Source organism: Apteryx rowi, unplaced genomic scaffold (assembly GCF_003343035.1).
Source record: "Apteryx rowi isolate R43461 unplaced genomic scaffold, aptRow1 scaffold_175, whole genome shotgun sequence".
Lineage (NCBI taxonomy): Eukaryota > Metazoa > Chordata > Aves > Apterygiformes > Apterygidae > Apteryx > Apteryx rowi.
Genome location: NW_020448030.1, coordinates 1542756 through 1563239, shown reverse-complemented (window position 1 = coordinate 1563239; position 20484 = coordinate 1542756).

Below are 20484 nucleotides of genomic sequence, written 5' to 3'. Positions count from 1 at the left end.
TCATGATTACTAGCAAGAAACTTGGAATTCCTACATTTTAATATAGCTATTTTCAGCAGTGGCAGGACTTTCTGAGGTCCTCTCTCACCTAAATTATTCTATGATTCTCTGACCTCCATGTGATATGCTGATTTTGGAGTGAGAAATAAAGTTATAGCAAGAAAAAAAAATCATCTCTGAAATGAACTTGGTGCAGAAGTTCCATTTCTCTTCTTGGATCCTTAGGAAAGCTGTGGGAGACACAGGCATGATTCAGTTAACAGCAACAACTCCTTTCTTGCTGCTTTTCAAAATGGAACAATGAAGCTAGTTTGGGGGTCCTGAAACTTAGACTTACTTACAAGAACAGGAGCTCTGAGATGTCTATCCCTGAAATGCCATCTCCTGTTTTCTTCTCTTCCTGCACATCTGAATTGGCTCCTGGTGCCATTCTGTGCATATGTGGTAAGTGGGGTCCTCTCAGCTCAAGAATAAGTATTAGCTCATATTCTTTCTGTGTTTCTTTAATTAGCACATTATACTGCCTAGCTAAAATGGCTTCCTGCTGCTTATTTGCAAGCTAAAACATGTATAAATCCTGTCACAATAATATTTACAAAACATACATCTGATAAAACTTAGAATTCTTAGAGTGCCTTTGGATATCTTCTTAGAAACCACAGATAACTGTAATAATTTAAGTGAACATTGGTATCCTGGCACATAGGCTGTGCAGATCCTCTTGCAAATCTGGTTTCCCTTTTCTCCAAGGAAGGACTAGCACTACAGAAGCAGCCTGTTGAGGCTTTTCCTACATCATATGCTTATTTTTAACTGCAAAAACACTAAGCAAAGCTCTTCCAAACCCATGAGAGTTAAAAGAAAAAAAAATCTTATTAGTCTGAACTATTGCAATTTACTTCTTCACACATACTATCCCTGCTTGTACATTACTAGACATGAGCAGATTGCGTGTGTTTAAATGCATGCATATGCTAAATGTTGCATAGTCAATCTAGTCATAGATGGCATGTAGACACACACAGTCTATCCAGGTGCCCAGTCTCTTTTTCTGGATTTCAGGTTAGATTTCCTGGTGTTTCATGACTCTTGCCATTGAAGAATTCCAGATAAATAGCTAGAAGACCAGCTGGGGTCACTGATAACACACAAAAACAAATTGCAAGCAATAAACAGGAAGAAGCGAAACAACTGGCAGATACAGGATGGGTCAATGTCCCTCAGATATCTCATCAGACCATAGAAGAATAAAATATATGAAGAAGAAAACAAAGGAAAAGAAAGATTCCATGCTATTGCTAGAATTTGAACAATCCTCTTTCTAGTGAGTCTGGGCACTCTTTTAGGTTGCTTAAGACTGCTATTGTAAACTTGTCCAAAAGTAGCCCTTGTTTCTAGCAGGGAAGAACAAACCTGCCCTGAGTACCCAACCCAGTGCTACAGCCCAAGAGCTTTGCAATGTCCCCGAAGGTCTCGTGGCCAAGTTCTAATGTTCCTTTGTGTATCTACTCAAGGACGTTACCTGCATCCAAGCTAAAAACTTTTATCTTGTCAGAACACTTCCGAGCTTCACTGTTTCATATCTGTCATCTACACGTCTGAACATGGCTTGAATACTAAACCATACACATCTTTTGGCAAAAGTGTAAGGATTAGGCAGGATGATGCAATGCAGAAGAGACTCAATTTAAGTCTTAAGGCAAGGTACATGTAAGGCGCATGCAAATAGCGAGCTGAAGAGCACATTTCTATACCCCATATGCAATCTTGCATCATATGAGGCACTCATTTTTGTCAGGTTGTAATTAAGTTTTACTGGCATTTTGAAGTACAGTGTGATAATGGAGTGAAAGAGGACAGTGCGACTACCATGAGGTATACATTTTCTGCTGCAGTGGGAAAGAAAGTTTTCACTCACTGGCTCCATAGTCATCTTGAATTCAGCACAGACATACCTGTGCAAAGCTTCTAGAAATACTGTGCTTGCATAGCATGCTTGCACAAAAGTGACAGGTTTTCTGAATTTGAAAACTATGATTTATTTCATATTTTTCAATGTATATATGAAGTGAGTACTGAAAAGATGAAAAAGAAGTCTGATCACCACTTGCAGAGATAGTTTATGGTTGTTGAACATTAAAATAGGATATTATTTTAAAGATAATTAGACAAGATATTAAACTAATACTGCAAATAAGGCATATAAGGGCCTATAGAAGCTACGTTCATCCTCAAGAATTTTATGCTCAAGTTGCTAGCTTAAATTTATCACCAATAAATTGTTTTTGGAAGGGAATGGCAGTTTATCATGAATTTATGGAATAGCAGATTTATTTATCCTTTATCCTGTTTGGTCAAAAATTCACAAAGAAAATATTGGATCTGTTCCCTGACCATCAAAAGCCATTCCTTGCTTTGAAAGGAGATTTGAATTATAAGCTTACTTCTTCAAAATGATGCTTCAGTTTTAGTGTTTTGAAACATATATTCTATATATGATACACGTATACTTTGGATTATGACCTGAGTTTAGGCATTAGTTACACAGAGAAATTTATTACTAAATTTATGGCTAATAAAGAAGTCAAAGTTAAGACAAAATACCCTTTTTATTTCCCTGCAAATCCTTGACAGTTGTATGTAACTTCTGCAAAAAGAAACAACAGAGGTGTATCTGAAAATCTTATTTATCATGTTTAATGTGTGTGTGTGTGTTTATTTATTTTTTTTTTAAGATTTTACAAAAAATAAGGGGGAGAAATGAGAAAACTTAGGCCTAAGGACTTTGACATAAATGAATTGGATTGTGGGTTTATAAAAAGGTTAGACTGTAACCATTCAAAATAACAAGAATTCTATGTATTAATTAGAAAGGAAAGCAAACATGTGATCCTTTTGCTAAGTGAAAATATTAGAGCTCTTTCTAGAAATGTTTTAATTTAGTAGTTACCTGAAAGGTTGTGATTATGAAATGATAACAAGGAATGATTGAAACTTCAGATTAGTGTGTACAAACGATTTGTGTACCAAATAATCACACAGTAGTCAACATAAAAATATTTATAGAAAAAATTTGTCAAGTAAATAAAAATAAGTTTTAAGAAAAATACCTGAGAGGAATTCCTCTAGTGTTTTTTTTCTTGGCAGCATTTATCAATAACTGGCCATTCAGTTCTGCCAGGTTATGATAAAGGTAAACAAGATAATGGTCTAAAGTCTTGATGGGAAACAATAGACTTTTAATCCCCACCTGCATTTCTTCAATATATATGAAATTTTGTCATAACACTTATCTGTTGCATAGAGTTATTACAAAGTTTCTATATTTATCTTGGAGTTCCCAATTAAAAATACAGCTAGCAAAGGTAACCAGTGTTAATCAGACTCTACACCACCTGACAGTAATCACTGTAAATACACTCTAAATGTAAAATAGCCATCCTACCTGTACCATGGATATATTTATGGGTGTATTAATTTAGGGATAGGTGAGAAGTTCTGGAATGAGCAAGTCCTGGTGGAAGTACTAGCACATGGGCATTTTACACGGTACTTACTTTCTAATGGATCTGGAATTTTTAAGCTCAGCAGGGGAGGAAGATGTTTAAAACGTCTCTCAGTAGAAAGACAGTGACCTCAGCTTAAAAGATTGTTAACAAAACATTAGTGACCTATTCAGTGACCCCATATATTTCCGCTTTACCTTATCTGTTTAGCCACTAAATACATTTTGATCTCTGAAAGGGCAAATCCAGAATATTAGTGACTACCTGCTGAGGGAAGCCATTTTCAGCCAAACGTTCCCACAAAATATGAAAATGAAAACTCTTTCAGCCTATAAAGCCCCCATTATCTGTTACCTTGGGGAAGGAGAAGACCTGCATGTAATATATGTGGACTTGACAGCCCTCCTGTGGGCTACCTTTCTCAACTCAGAGTTTTCTCCTTTCTGATTTTCCCATATACAATATTTCGTGAATGCAAGTAATACTGCTCTGACACAAAGCACAAAGTACAGAGCACAACTATATGAATTTCATCCACATCAGCTTAAAGAGAAAAAAGAAAAAAAGCTAGCTGCTCTTTTTAGGAAGAAAAAACCCTTACAGAACTAACTGGTTTCAATTCACCCAAGGCACCATTTCTCACCAGAGAAAATGCTGTTGGAATGAAGTGTTCACAAAGTAATAATGATATTTATTTTTATATTATAATTGAAAATAAATAGAATGAATATTCACAGCAAAGTGATCAAAACAGGAGAAAAATGGGGCAAAGAATATTTCTTCCACAACAGTAGTGCTAAATAGGAGGAATAAATCCCTTTCTTTAATAGAGTTTTAGAGAAAACAATGAAGGAAATAATCTTCTTTAAGAAATACTTCTTAAAGTAGATAATCTCGATTCAGCATCCTTGCAATAAAAAAGTTCCTTTAATACATTCATTACTAGAATATGTTTTTATCATCTCAATCTCTCTGTACTCCAAGCAAAAACATTCTGTGGGAGGTAGAATAATGTCATTTGAGTCACAGCATAATTCTCCAGATGCTGGAGAAGGAGAGAGTTTTACTGACAAATATTTACCTATTTAAAGAAGTCAACAAAATTGCATAATATTTAATCATCTCAAATTTGTTACTTATCTGAGATGACTTAATGTACTGAATTTGAAAATCCCATCTTCCAAAGTATTTAGAATTCCAACATGGGAACAAATCTCAAAGATTACATCCCATTTCTCTGATACAGGAGATAAAGTATGTAAATATTATAGTGACATCACTCTTTCTGCCTTCACCATTATTCTAAGCTCTTCTAAGTTGCCCCTGAGAAAAACAGAGGACAGAAAATGAAAAAGATTCCAAAAGCATAAAATAACACTCCTATTGCCAGGAAAATCATTTGTTATCTTTCATTTAAAGAAAAAATATATAGTTGTTATGCTATATCTGCTCTCCTGCACCCATTTTTTTATATATATATATGAAAAATGACCTAATTTGGGGGGGAGAAGGGGCCGAGGTGAGGGAGTGAGGGTTGTATGCATTTAAAGAGATGGAAATATACTCAAAATATGTTAATGCAAGTTTGAAGGCCCCCTCTCAGTAAAATGAATAGCCCTTAATAGAATTGCAAGACCACAGTGTTACCACAGAACACGGGTAATAACTTCTGTGTCTTCTGATCATGTAGGGTAATTTATTACAGTGCTTGATTCAGTCATTTAAAAACATGTCTTACACAATGAAGCTCTGATAACAAGTCTTACCAAATTTTACCTGGTGGTGGAGATGTTTTGGAGCTTTAAAAGGACTTTGGATTCAGTTAGGATTTCTGCATTTATTTCTTCCATTACTTATTGAATGCAACTTCCACCATTTTCAGCTATTATCAACAACTTCCTCAAAGTACTTGTACAAAAGGCAGAAGTAAAGCCCAGCAAATGCATGTACTCAACAAGAAATTATGAAGGACTTGAGAGAGCGTTTGGTAAAGCAGTTTGGGTTTCCATACAGGACTGAATCTTCCCAGATAGAGAAAATGGCTCCCTGGTCAGTTCCTTTGCTAAAGAAAAGATTTGCTTTTCTTACCTTATCAGCAGTGACATGTAAAATAACAGCCTGGTTCCCAGTCAGCTTGCAGAAGTCAAGGCCAGAGTATTGAAGACACTGGTATGAAGAGATATCCCAAAATAGTGAGCTAGATGGTTTCCTGATAGGGATTTTTTCATATTCATGAGTAGGATTGCGTTTGAACAATGACCTTAAGCAGAACAGGGGAAACCAATACGTCTTCCCAGGACAGACTTCCCACCAGTGGATTTTCATTCTTAAATATCCAATGTGCTCGCTCAACTACCACACTGCATTGTGTGATTTTAAAATCTCATGGTTTTAACATCTCATGAGCACCCAAGGGGACAGGGCTGCTCTGTTTGGTGAATTTCATATTCCAGATCGTATACTGGGGAAAGGAAAGCCACAGCACTTGCTCATTAGATGTGGAATAAATGACTCCCTTTCCACGGTATTTGAGTAAAATTTCTGGGAGTAAACCCAGGAAATGAGTACTGCTTTCAGATATGAAGACAGTTAGAATTTGGGGCAGTAGCAGGTTGAATATCAGCTCCCAGTATAATATAAATCAATAGGCTGTCAGAGGACTTAGATGAAGAAGAGGTGGATTATCAGGAAGGACTAAGGAAATGGTATTGTGTATATGGCTTTGGGGAAACTCTCACTGGACTACAGTCTGCAGTTTTGATATTTATCCATCAGAAGAAACTTATGGATCATTAAAGGTTTGGGAGAGAAGGTGGAGGGGGGGAAGACCTCTCATAATAATAAATTTAAGAAGCTCCATTTCTTCAGTTTACCCAAGAGAAAGTTAAGAGAGCGTCTGATTACAGTCTACCTATACCCATAGGGGAAAAGATTTCAGATAAATTGTTCTAAGAGACAAAGGCATTACAAGGTGCAATACTAAGGAACTGTTGCTGGAGAAATTTAAAATGGAAGGCATAGATTTTTCTTTTCCTGTGAGGGTTTAATCCTTAGAAGTTTACAATAGGAGGTGGTCAATTCCTTTTCACCTGAAAATCTTTAAATCAGTTATATGTATATATCTGAACAATATATTTGAATGATATAACGGAAGTTATAGATTTGATACAAAGATTGCTAGACTAGATTCTTACGCAGTTATGAGATTAAGCCGGGGGGCGGGGGTGATGTTTAAATGTGTATCCTATTTCATTTGCATATAACTGAGCTGAGGCAGAAACTGTCAGTCAGCCTAATAGTCATCTTTACATGCAGAAAACTAAATTCATCATATATATGTGATTTGTCAAGTTGAATGTACACCCTTCCTCTCTCCCTAATACATCTACTACGTGGCAGTGAGGTCTTCTGATGTGCTCACAGAAAGGAAGCATGAGCACCAGTGACTGTAAACATGATGCATGTGGCAGAAGGTTCTAGAAGTTTTCCTTGTACCTGTTCAATCCATCATGATACAAAGTGATTGTTATGCAAAATACATTTTAATGTCCCCTTTTTCATTCTTTTGCCTGTGAGATAGAACATGGTTAATTCTGGGAGATGTCCAATTTTCTATTTTCTTTTGGAAGAGGCAATTTTGTATATTCTTATCAAATTGTGTGCACTTGAGAGAGCTTGGACAGACCCTGCAAGATGAAGCTTTTCATATATTTAAATCTTTCTGAAGTCTCTCTCTTCCATCCTGCCTGAGGATATAATTATATTACTCGCTCTACCTCAAAGTAGAGATTAACAAACCAGTTCAGGGAGTTGTCATTGCTTCCACCCAGTTTATTCTCAGCATCTTTCTACTCCGTAGGACACCAGCACGCCTTGTCCTCCCTGCTCCCCGCTGATGCTCTTCTCCGGTTCCATAACATCACAAACCAAATGTAAAATGAGCCAGACAAACTTTGCCTTTGCTTTGGGACAAGAAGTGATGGCAACCCAACAACTTAAGAGCAGGAAAAAGGGGGCTACTGAGCTGGCAGAGGGTGGAGGTGCATCCTGTCTTTCTGTTCAGGAAACTTTGGGTGGCAATATGGGAGCAAACACACACCCAGCGGATGCATCCTAATTAATATAGGCACAAATTAAGTCATTTACATAGACTGGAATTTCACACACAGCCCACAAGTGGTCCAGGCCCCCTTTTGTGACCCAAATTCCAAGCAGAAGAAAAAACACGATAGATGATAGCCTTTCCAATGGGAGAGGGGATAATTTCTCTCACATCTGAAGCTCTGTTGGACACATTATCCTGTTCTCCCCTGTGTGGTCCAACGAGGAGCGCATGCTCCCGATGTGGGGAACCCCACAAGATGCCCCATCTCCCTAACCTTCTTGCTAGAGGTTCATCTGTCCCTGTTGTAACCTGAGTGGTTTCAGCTTGCCATAACTGATCAGGTCTGAATATATTAACATCTACAGAGTTAAAGATTATAGGTAAAAAGAGCAAATATCAATCTTTCATAGAACAGATTTTATCAGATTAATCAACTCATGGAATATAGCTTTACTGAGATTCAGTAGCTGAAGAGAATTATGACAATCAATGTATTAAAACTTCATAGGAAAGTTTTTTACAGTGATTAATAACACCAAATCAGAAAATTTGATGTACATCTTTCCACGCCTCATCTTTATTATACTTCTATACTAGTCGTCTGTATACTATACTAGTCTTCTGTTTTCTTTCCAGAGGGGAGACGATCTGGTTTGGCAGGTCAGCCTCAGACTCTCTGCTTTTTGAGATCAGACCCTGTGCTTTGAGACTGGGACTTTTTTTCCTGTTTCTTACAAGTTCAGGTTCAAACATTTGGCTAGAACAACAAAAACAAAGAGACTATTCACTCATCTGGCCCATCAGTTATACTAGTCTGACATGATAAAATTTTAATGCAGCCCTTGCTATGTTTCAGTCAGCCATAAAAAGATAACAGAGAAGAGAACAACTCACTGGGTAGTATGTAATGTAAAAATACATCAGTACCAAATGACAGCATACAGAGGTAAACCCTTGAGAGAAATACCAGTAACTCATCCTTAGCGTAACAGAACAATATTTCAAATCAATTTACTTTACATCTGTGCAATTTGTTATCCTTGACTGTATTGTGAGTTTGTAAAGATTGTCATTTTTTGACACAAAATACATTGTGGATTCAGTTAAAAAGCTAGAAGGATTTAAAAGATATAACCAGATTACTCTGCAATACTTCCTTTTACTGACAACTCAGAGCTGATTTAATAGATGAGGAGCTACAATATTAAACAGCACTGGAAAAATATTAGATGACCTTGATAAAAATGAGTAGGTGAAGTTATAAATTAGTTTAATTAACAAAATTTTTATACTAGCTTATTCAGATGATTTACCATACTGACCATTCAAGTTTGTTTCACTAATGGAGAGAGAGGATAAAAAAAGGACACGGTACTCTAGTATAATTTCATAATTTTCTCCAAACCCCTTTAGCAGATTGCATATCTTCAAATGGAATTCCATTTAGCGTTCACACAACATTCAAACAGCACAGAAACTTTGAGGTTAGCAGTGACCTACTTGCATAATGCAAATTCTGTAAAAATACACAGAATCTATAGCAAGTGATACCAAGGACTTGATTTTTCAGAGGGACAGGTAAGAAGTCTGGGAACACAGAGTTATGTTTTTCATGCTTATAATTGCAAACATATTATTAATTTATAATAAATCATCTTATCAGACCAAGTAAAACATCTCAAACTCTGTAAGTCAAACAATCCAATGATTTGTTCCAAAGTTCAAGGTCCACTGTGGCTTCCAAACTTGCAGCTGCCTCAGCACATACCAAGTTGCAAGAAATGTAGAATTTTAGGACGTGGAAAGAACTTTTCTGTGGTTTCTGCCTAATTTGCATGCAAATGTTTATTTAAGTCTAATATCACATGTATGAAATTATCATACTGGAATAGGTAAATGAGACACTAATGGGTACCTTCTGTTTTTAAGTCTAGAAGATATTCTTAACATGATCAGTATTTATTTTGCCTTTCAATTTTAAAAGAACATCTATTAGACACCTTTGAAAAGCCTATGTATGCCTTATTCTTATGGCCTAAGCAGTCCTCAAGTTTTGTACAGTTCATTTGAATGTGAAATTTTCAGATCTTTTCTCTGTTGTTCTTTTTGCTTCTTTTAGATAAATGAAATGAAAATTAAGGCAATATAAAGTATGAAATTAACATTGTCATTATTGCTTTATTAGTTTTGAGCATGCCTCTCATTCAAGGACTGTAAGCATTCTTACTAGCTCTCGGACCACATTTTTCCTGTTCCGTGCCTGGGAACTTTAGTATCTCAAAGTCTTTAGTCACATCTCCATTTTCCTAGTAACTACTGCTGAGGGGCAGTCATGACTATACTGTCCACATTCAAAAGCAGAGCATAATTTGTTAGCATAATGCATATGCATTCTTGAGAGCTTTTGCACCCCAGCTGACATGGCCGCTCAGAAGTTCCCAGAAATGTCTGACAACATCAGGATTGTCAGAGACAGTTTTAGAGAAAAGACTGAAGGTCTGGCCTTCCTTGGTTAATGTGCTGCTCTGTGAGCACATCAGGGAGCAAGCTCAAGGCTCAAAACAAGACAAAGCTCTATCTGAAAAGAAAGTACTACCTTAAAGCATTATAGTTTTAAAGCATTGTAGTTTAGCGAGGAGGGAAGGGGGCGGAAGGGAAAAAACCCAACTAATCCCTCCAAAGAATTCTTTCATTTGGCTCTTGAATTTTACCTCATAATGTATGCAAGGACCAAAATTTAAGACTTCTAATCAATTAAAGCATAACTAAAATTATGGTTAAAAAACTAGCAGAAATGAATCTATTGAAGCTGAATCTTATTCTGTCCAATTAGTATTTGAAAATATAGTTTTCATCTTTATATTTTCCTGAAAGTTTTGGCTTCAAGTACCGCAGCTTATTCATGTAGTCCAGGCTGAAACTTCATAGAGGCACTTAAAACAAGAAACAGCACTGGCAGAGCAATAAGCAAGCTGAGATAACATTTCAGAGATTGTGTGTCCTTGGACACACAACACTTACAGCTAGTAAAACGTATCTGCTGCATGAAAAGGCATTGCTTATAAATAAAGTTCCACCTTTATTCTAATAAAATAATCTATATTTATTCTCAAAGTAATTTTAGAAGTTTTCATTCAACAAATTCAACATTAAATTGAATGAAAAAATCATTAGTAAGTATTACTGAGAAGACAAGGGAATGGTTTCTTGATATACGCAGGGCTATTCCACAATGCCTTGTGAAACAGCTATTAACTAGAAAACTAGTTTATTTGCAACATAATTGCCAACACCTAATCATTCTTCCATCCCTTCCAGCCTCTTTGTGAACCTGTCTCTGAAATAATGCAGCAAACCTATTCAGGGATCCGAGCTGGCTGAAAACTAATTTCCCCACCCATCCTTCCAAAAAAATGACAGCGAAAAGGAGGAGGCTGGGAAAGATGTAGGAGCAGGGGAAAGAAGGAAGGTAGAAGAAAGCAGGATCTCTGTAGCTCCAGCTTAGATTAAACTGCCGTGCCTCTGCACACTGAAATGGAGTGAGTCCACTGGAGTGAATCCACAGAAAGTTTAGGAAAACAGCAGGAAGCGTAAGCTGTTACTTAAAGAAAGTCATACAACAAAAGGCATTTGATGTATTTGAAGACAGCAAAAAAGCCAAAGATTGTATAGATTCCTCCTTAATTTCCCACAAAACCACGTGAACTAGTCTGAACAAACAAGTCCTCTGTCTAAAGAAATAAGTTCATGCTAAAGTAAAGAAAAGATAGCCATGCACTTTGGCATTTTAAGCTTTCTCCCTTTTTCATCTCCTTAGGAAAACATTGTTCCTACAGGTGACATTAGGAAAGCTGATCCATCTGTCTGCGCCAGCATCCCCACATAGTCCCGGGTGCCAGGCTAGGACCGCTGAGGTAACCACAAAGGATACAGTACAAGAGATGGTACACAGGGTCTGACCCACAAGTAATGGAATTAGGAGGTTTTTCTCCTCGGGGGCAGAAGCAGGAAACCTGATGCCAAGGGAGGTGCAGTCGGTGGCACCACGAATGGTGCAGCACGCTGCTACCCCTGTGCAACTGTTCCACCGCAACACTAGGATAAAACATAATGATTGCTTCATACCTATGACAAACAACAATAGCAGAAAGTCAGGAAAAACTATTTATTCACCCTTGGTAGTTCTGTTATACCAGAAAGGGGATGAGATAGCCTCTATAAGCCCGCAAGACAATGAGTTTTGTGTACCACATGGAAAAAGCTGGATAACAGAAGAATTGAGTTATATGAATTTATGCCTATGTTGATAACTCAAGTAACCAGACATAGCCAATGTTTAGAAATTCTGTACTTGCTGCCCTCCCTTCAATTTGGATGCCAATAGGAAAGTACAGCAAAGTATAATGCTTTTCCCTTTCATATTATTTTATTGACACATCATACCTCCCCCCCAAAAAGTTTGTTTTAATATATAGATAGTTTACAACTATTTATACGTCTTTTTTTTATGTGTTACCTAAGGATAAAACTCTAGATTATTATTGCTGATACTGGGAGAAGCAATTCTTAGGGTATGAACTTTGTTTTTGCTCTCTGTGAAACCCTTCAGCTCACTGACTACAGTGATGTCAAGTGCTAAGAATGTACCTGCCAATCATCTAGGGATTTAAATCTGTCGAACCCCACTAGACCACTCAACTAAGCAAGTGCTTTTCACTCACACAAATTTTAAAATAGTCTTACATTTTCCTTTTGGAGAAGAAAACATGAATATCCAGAGGCACAAAGGTTTGTTTTTTGTTTTTTAAAAAGGAACTCAGCGTTCAAAGGCAAACAAAGCAGCTGGGTTATCCTATTCCACAAATTCCCCGTTTATGAACATGCATGTGAGAAAATTAGACTAAAAAGAAAGTTATTTGTAGTGCTGAGAATGTTCAGGAATTCAAGATTTCATTTTCAGCTCAACTGGTGCAGGATATCAGTTAATATCAAGGGAACATAATCATGTAATAATCCATTTTGAGTGATCTGAGTCTTATCATGGAAAACTTCAAACAAATATATATAGATAGATGCAGTGCTAAAAGGGTATGGTGTGAATCATAGAACAATAATGATTTATTACAGTAAAAAAAGGGAAAAAAAAGTCAATAGAAATTGAACCCAAGTAATTAACTTCATCATCATGTAGATTAGATTAATTAGTATTTTCTCTTCATAATCTTTTGATAAAAGTTGATAAGCATAACTGTGTTGTTTATGCAAATTGTGTTCAAATATGCAAAATGGACATAACCAAGTTGTAAATTAAAGTTCAGCTAAATGATTATCCTGAGTCTATCTCCAGAAAAGCAAAAAAAAAAATCCTAATTAAAAGCACTGACTCTACATTAAAAAGAAAAATGAAGAAAAATGTCTATTGTTTTCTTTTCTAATGTGCTGGAACATTATATTTAGAAAATAAATCTTAACATTACCTTAAATCTTCACTTTCCTCCCATTTAGAATTGATTTTAAATCAATGCAAGTTCTTTGTCTTCCAAAGGGACGAGCATAGTATGCTGTATAAATTAAAAAAGAAAAAAGAAAAAAAAGTAAAAAAACATTTACAGATGAGCTAGAATTCATCAGAATTTGGAGTTCAGTATGCAGCAATATCCTCCTTGCTAGAAAAAAAAAAAGAAAAAAATAACTATATTACATTAACTCCCTGGCTTAAAACAAACAGGGAATATTCACGGAAGTGACTATTCCTATAGTAGGAAATATTCACAGAACTTTGTCAGGCTTGTTTATTCATGTATTGCATTTAGTTGGAAGTTCAGAAAAACTAAGAGATAATAATCTACTCAAATATGAATTGTTATGCATATCTGTTTAAATTTTATGAAGAGTCATGATTTTGGTGGCTGAGTGTTGAACTTCTCATGAGCAGACTGCCCTTCAAAAAGCACAGAATCAGTATTTTCAAAACACCATTCCTTTAAAGATTAGGATCAAAAACTCAAAATCAAGAAATGTTAACGAAAGTTGAAATGACCACAAGATCGGCCTTCAGAAATGAACTTCTTGTCCTACTCCCTCATATGTATTATTTAAACTATTTTAAATTCCCCATTTATCCAAAAAAGCAGATGAAATACTGGAGGGAATACATCGCCTCATGATTTGAAAGAGTTGAGGGGAAAAAAAGGAAAATCAGCACGAAAAAGGTTCTGTAATACAGTGAGCAATCAATCAGCAAGCTATCCAAACTTGAACAGCAGTTTGTTGCAACTACTGGCAAATTTCATTTTGAGTTCCATTATCAGTTGTGTGTTTTTGGAAAAACTGTTGTTCCCACCCCATGGACTACTAAAAACCTTAAACAAGGGAAAAAAGAAGGGGATGAAGCTGTATCTTGTACTGTTCATCTTAGCTATGTAGCCTTACAGATGTGCTATAGGACTTCCTTTTTAATTTTTGTATGAGCATGCAGAATGAATTTCTCACTTGGCTACAAAGAGAAGGAAGGATAAACAGGTATCCCAACAATGAAGTTGCTGCATGTCTTACATCTGCCAGCTTTGTTTTCCTTCTGTTTATTTCCCAAATAACTTCGAAAAGGTATCAACTTGATCCATAATGGTGTTCAAACACCATCTTGGTGGTGGTCCGAAAAGAAACTTCAAACAGCGTGTCTAAAACATCTGYTGTAATAATTCTGCAAACCTCTGAGGTCAGCAGGTTTAAAACTGAGTGGAAGAGTTGTGTAACCCAGTAAAAGAAAAAAAAAATTAAAAGCAAGTTGTGCCTGTGATAAGCCACCTCTTATTTCAGTTTTCCATTTTCCTCAACTCTGTAGAAAAGAAATTGGTTCTGAGATTCTACTTTTTTTTCTACTCACAGTTCTGCATTGATTTTACCCCTAACTAATACATAAACAATTTCAGCTTGAGAGTGACTTATTTTGCCAGTGAGAATGGAAATCATGTTTTTCTTTCGTTTTTTTGTGCAGTCTGCATATGCACATTCTTATTTTAGAATAAGAGTGTTTTATTTAGACAGCCACAAAGTGTTGATATTTCACAATTTGTTTCATCCTGAAATGGGGGGGGGGGATATCTCAGACTATCTCCCCCCAAATCAAACTAAGGGTTTTTCATAGTTGTTTACTTACAATTAAATAAGTCACTTCTGAAGAGTTCTTTAATATCTTCAGACTAAGAAGAATTACTTGATGTTACAAATCAGCATGTCTGAGTTCAACAATAATGGGGAGGAACTGAACATGTCCCCAAGAGTAGTTGATGATATCATTAAAAAGGAAAATATAAAGTACTGCTAGGTGGATTGAGGAGTGTCACCGTATCATAGATGGGTTGTTTTTGTATATGGGAATGAAAAATTTTGTGTCAACAAAAAAGAAAACATTAACTTAAAAATCACCTTTTTTTCCCAGACTGGAAAGTCTGAATGGCCAGTAATCTAGGTTTTATGTCTGCCTCCAAATTCTTATGTCAGAACCAGATTTGTCAATCAAAGCAGGCTGAAGTAGGCGTTTTAATAAAGACCCAGCCTGTTCAAGAAACTTCCAAAGTTGCTTCATGGTACTGTTTCCTCTATATCTTATTCCTATTTCCATATAGTTTCTTGAACAGGAAATTTAAATATGCGCTTTCTATTACAGAGTGACTGCAAATTACTGTGTAATAAAAAGATTTACCTATTGTAAGGTAAGTAGAAACAGGAAAAAAATAGTAGTTCTTCATAAAATATCACAGGAGAAGCAACTGAGTCAAAATTCAATATCCTACCACACGTGACACTGATGTATCTCTTGTACTACTATATACTGCATTCTCCCATGTAAAAATTGCTGCTAAATAAGAATTTAGGTGGGAAAACTCCTGCCTAAATCCTGTCTTACAGGATAATTCTATACCAGATGCTGAAATCCTCCAAATGTTGGAGCACTAGCAAGGGGAAAGACCCTGAAACATCTAATCTTGGGAGGTAAAGGAAGCATTTTCCCTGGAATGCAGTATTTGAAGGGGTATTTTCAGCAAGCTTTCATACAGCCTGAACTATAAATGGCTGTTCCTAGACCTTCTATTCCAATAAGCCAGATATTACAACAAATAAGTTAATGTTATTTTGTTTTCATGTTGTAATGAAAAAGAGGTCTATGAAAGCTATCAAAGACAAATGTGGCTGTGCATTTGTGACTGATCACAAGCAGATTATTGTGATTGCAATATCTGAGGGATTTGTTTTCCTGTGACATTACACRGTAAAATCTAATACAATCTCCTTGGAAAAACCAAATTGTCACTACTCAGACATGTGCTCTAATCACAATGCAACCAAATCAAGCTTTGTATTTTAATCAAACTCCTTGCTCATTTGAATGAATCCCAGGTACTCTGGTGCACAATGATATGGGCCTAATACAATGGGTTGAGAGTGGCTGCTATTGCATCAACCTCACACAGAGATTCTTGCTTCTGTCACTCTCCTGAGAGGCAGGAGGAACTGGTCTTTACAGAAGAAAGCTCTGGAAGAAAGCCACAGATATGAAGTGGAAGAATTTGCAGAAGCTCCAAAGAGGAGTTGAAGAAGACTGAAGACTGATCTGCTCAACCCATTTTTTGGACTACCTCTCTGGGGCTCAATTCATACTGGTGTGAAAGGTCAAGAATCTATGGGAGGGTTTGATGCTTAAATTAAGAACTGAAGTATTTTGCTTGTATGTACCTATGTCTTCTATTAAATTTAGGTCAACATCCTAAAGCATCTGATGAGGAAAATAAGCACTTTACTCCAAAATGCTTTCCTTCTCCTTTTTTAGGCAGCGTTATTGCATGGATTATTGTTGACACCTGCATTAAGTGTGAAGCTATCTATCTTATCAAACTAGGAAAATATATGTAGTTTTACAAACTTAATTCCTAGGGATCCATTAATATGCATTCTACTTTTTTAGTTTCATTATATTTACATTTGTCTCAGGAAAGACTAACTCTTTTGGATGAGATGATGAGTAAACAAGCAGTAAGGAAGGGAATTACATCTAAATACATTTTTTAGAATGAATGATGGAATGTAAGCATTAGGAACAGAAGATCTATGCTATTAACCATTCAGCTACTGTCTACTAAAACCCAACAAATAGGAGTCCAAAAGAAAATGCTGCAACCTAATGTTACTTAAGCAATTAAGAAATATTCAGAAGTAAGAATATGCAAGTAACAGAGCACTGGAGCAGGTTGCCCAGAGAGGCTGTGGAGTTTCCTTCTCTAGAGAAGACTTGAGACAGTCTCCATAACTCAAATAATATGTAGCAGTATCATACAATTCACTCAACATATAGAAGTGTAAACAGCAAAGGATATTAAACTGCAGAGATCAGTTTCCACTCTTCAAAGATAACTGAACCTAGCATTCTGCAGATTATAATAAGATCACGCTTATCCATAACAAGCAAACCCAGCAAAGATCAATAGCTATATTATACTCAGAGCCAAACAAAAAAACAGCCCTTTAGGGCCCTCCAGAGCCCACTAGCAGCTTTCTGAAACTAACAATTTCAAAGTCTCCAAGCACTAGTCCAATTGTACATAACATCATTAGTTTCAGATATGTCCAGGGAAAACAAACAATATACAAAAATCTACTAATTAACTCCCCTACTACAGCTTCTGTCTTCTTCAGGCAACATTTCTGATCTACATTTCTATCTCTTACTGACCAGCCTTTGTCATTCTTCGTAGCTGTCTTGTTAGCTGGACTTGAAGCTACCTGCCTTGCCTGCCTGATTTGGTAATGAGGCTCGACTGACCTCTGTAAACGTATACCAGCTGCAGAGAGATTGATAAGTCTGGGAAGGACTGTGAGGATTCAAAAACTTTCATCAGTCACAAATCCATACAACTATATCCAGGTACTTCATCCAGGTTCAATAAATACAGCTTTCCTTTGTGTTGAAGAAGGAGAGATTGACTTGGCAAGCCCACAAGATCTTTCACGTTCAGTCACCAAGAGGATAGAGTGCAGTCCCCAGTTCTTCAGAAGAATGTTGACACATGCAGACATAGTATAACTAAACATTATGGGCAGCTTTCACCACTTGGCAGACTCCTCCAAGTAGGAGTGTGAGAAGAGTGATTCACAAGAAAGTGAAGTACAAAATCTTCTGCTGATCTGTACGGTAGGTAATCCATACTCAGAGGAAAGTTAGGAATTGTGTTTATATACAGTGTTGTATACATTCGCAGGGTATATGGGCTCATTTTTTTTTTCTTTTTTTAATCAGTATTTTGTAAAAGTCCTAACTTTTACAAAAGTCCTAACTTTGATGTTGGTAGACTTTGTGCCTATATCTGGAGAGTGAGGCAGATGTCCTCTCTGGGCACAATACAGGTTTAATTCTTCTGTAATAACAGATTAGTGTTAGTGATTCAGGGACTCACCTGAATGCAGTGGAACTCTTACTTCCAGTAAAAAACAGGACGTGGAGGGGACAGATAGCATGCACAGCTGAGCTGAGCTCAGGGTGCAGCTGGAATGCGCTAGGAAGAGATCCCAAATCTCGCAGATTGGGACAGATGTGCCTGCAGCAGCCTGCTGATTTTCACACATATATTAGTGAGAGAGACAGGCTAATGCGAAGTTCTCTTTTTTCAGAAAGAATATTAGTCRTACTTTCAGGTACCATATTACTACTGAGTTACTGCTTGAACTTACCATTCCCAGAGATACATGCTAGATACATGCACAAAAGGCCTGTGCTCTTCTCTCTGCCAGAGTGGGACTCAAGAGAAATCCTCATAAAGCCTGGAGAAGAAAAGCCAGTCTTACAAAAAAGAACGAAAAAAAACACATTCAAAGAAGTGGTAGGCCTAAAGGTAGCCAATGGCAAATACTAATCATGAATCCTTTTCAAAATCCCAGTTCTTTTAGAATTTCTGTTTTCTCAGGAAACTGAAATTAATAGAAAAAACAGACAACTTCACCACTTGGGATACAAATCCTGGAAACTACATCTACAGGTATGCAGTGAAAGACTCTAATAAGCTGATGAAGGATCAGGAGGATGTGGCAGTGACACATGCTTTCCATTTTTCATAACCTGTTTACCAAATTAGTAAAGCATTCCAAGTAAAATAAAAATAGAAAATAAAAATCCTGGATTCTGTTCCCCACCCAGCTTGAAAGAAATCAGATCCTCATCTCCCCATGGACACTTTGGTTTTCTTGTTTTCTGGCCCCTCCAATTTTACACACATGGCCCCAGCCTCATTGCATAGAGGGGAAACTTGTTTCTAACTTGATGCTGAAATGGTAGCCCTAAGTTGTGTAATTAAGGCTCCTTAGGCTGAGGAGAAACAGGAATCTAGATCACCTGCATCTGTTGTATATTCATATAAATTCATCCTCAGTATTTTAAAAAGAAAATAAATTATTCTTAATAAATTTGTTCAAAGCACACCTTCTGGACCGGGCTTGCAGGGATCTTAAGTGCTGCTCTGCTCAAAAATGGACTTGACAGTAAAACCCTTTGAGGTATACAATGAAGTGTCCAGTTGTAAATGCTGGCAGAGATAGTCAACTGTCACTTCTGCGCTTGGACATTTAGAATTTACCTTCTACTGATTTAAGAAATCTAAATCTTTCCTGGAGCTGGTCCAGATTTGCCTTTCCACTCAGCTGTTTCTAGTCTAGCAGCTCAAATAGTTTTTGTGTCAGAAATAAATGCAGGTTGAACAAACAGGTCAACACTTTGTTTGACCATCACAAGATCATTTTACATTACTCTAGTTTTGTCAATGGAACAGTAGAGAGGAACAGATATTCTGGGCTATGTAACTTCTGGTTGAAAGGCTTGTTGGAACTGTATATTAAATCCAAAGAAAATCATTTCAAATATTCAAAAAGAACCAGATTTAGCATGTTTTAGAAAATTTACTGTTTCTTTGGGAATAATCTGCATAGAAAGAGGGAATTAGAATCTGAAAAAGTATTCAACATGGAATTACTAGCCAAATAAATCAGACTAGAGGAAGTGATGAKAAGAGATGGGACTATTAGTAGTCCTTTATTTTTCATGGGTATGGGACAAGTGAGAAATTTAATGAGAAGTAAAAGAATCCAAGTTTTCAAGTGTTCAGATTTGGATGGAATGATATGTATATATACTTCTGAAAAACAATGACAGAATCATCTATCATTATTACCAGAAATCATACACGTGAAGTTGAAGAACAGTTGAAAATGGCAAATTTTATTGCAAGTGTATCTCCAACTTTGATGAAAGTTGAGACTACAGTCAGAATTAAGAATTTGTACTATCTTGTATTTTTCCTTCTGAAATAATGTGCTAACTGGCATTGGGGAGTGCATCTTTGGTGATGTCACATATTCTGCCACTGATGAGCTAGTTGTCTTCTGAGCCCTTAACCATCTGGAGAAATGAAACATCCTCACAAGGCAGTTGCATGAGTAAGTGAAATTCATAAACACTGTATAGTTCTTGGATGAATAACTCTGTAAAAGCAAAAATAATTTGATTTAATAATGGTAACCTCCTTCCTGCTTTTCTTTTGCCCAAAAGAGAGAGATATAAAGAACCTTTCCATAGATCTAGTTTTACCAGGCTTCCTCATGACTGTCCAGTTTTTGCTAGCTATTTCTGTAAAAGTCATAGTAAAACTATGTAAGAGCAAGAGTACCTAATAATTAGAAGAGGAACAAGTAATTATTATATTATTATAATACATTATTATAATAATTAAAGAGGACCCCAAAGCTAAGTGACACAGACCATCTTGCCTCCACAACGCTTGGTTCTAGCCGTTTCCATAGCGGGTTTGTCTTGGGAGACAGGTAGCTGGA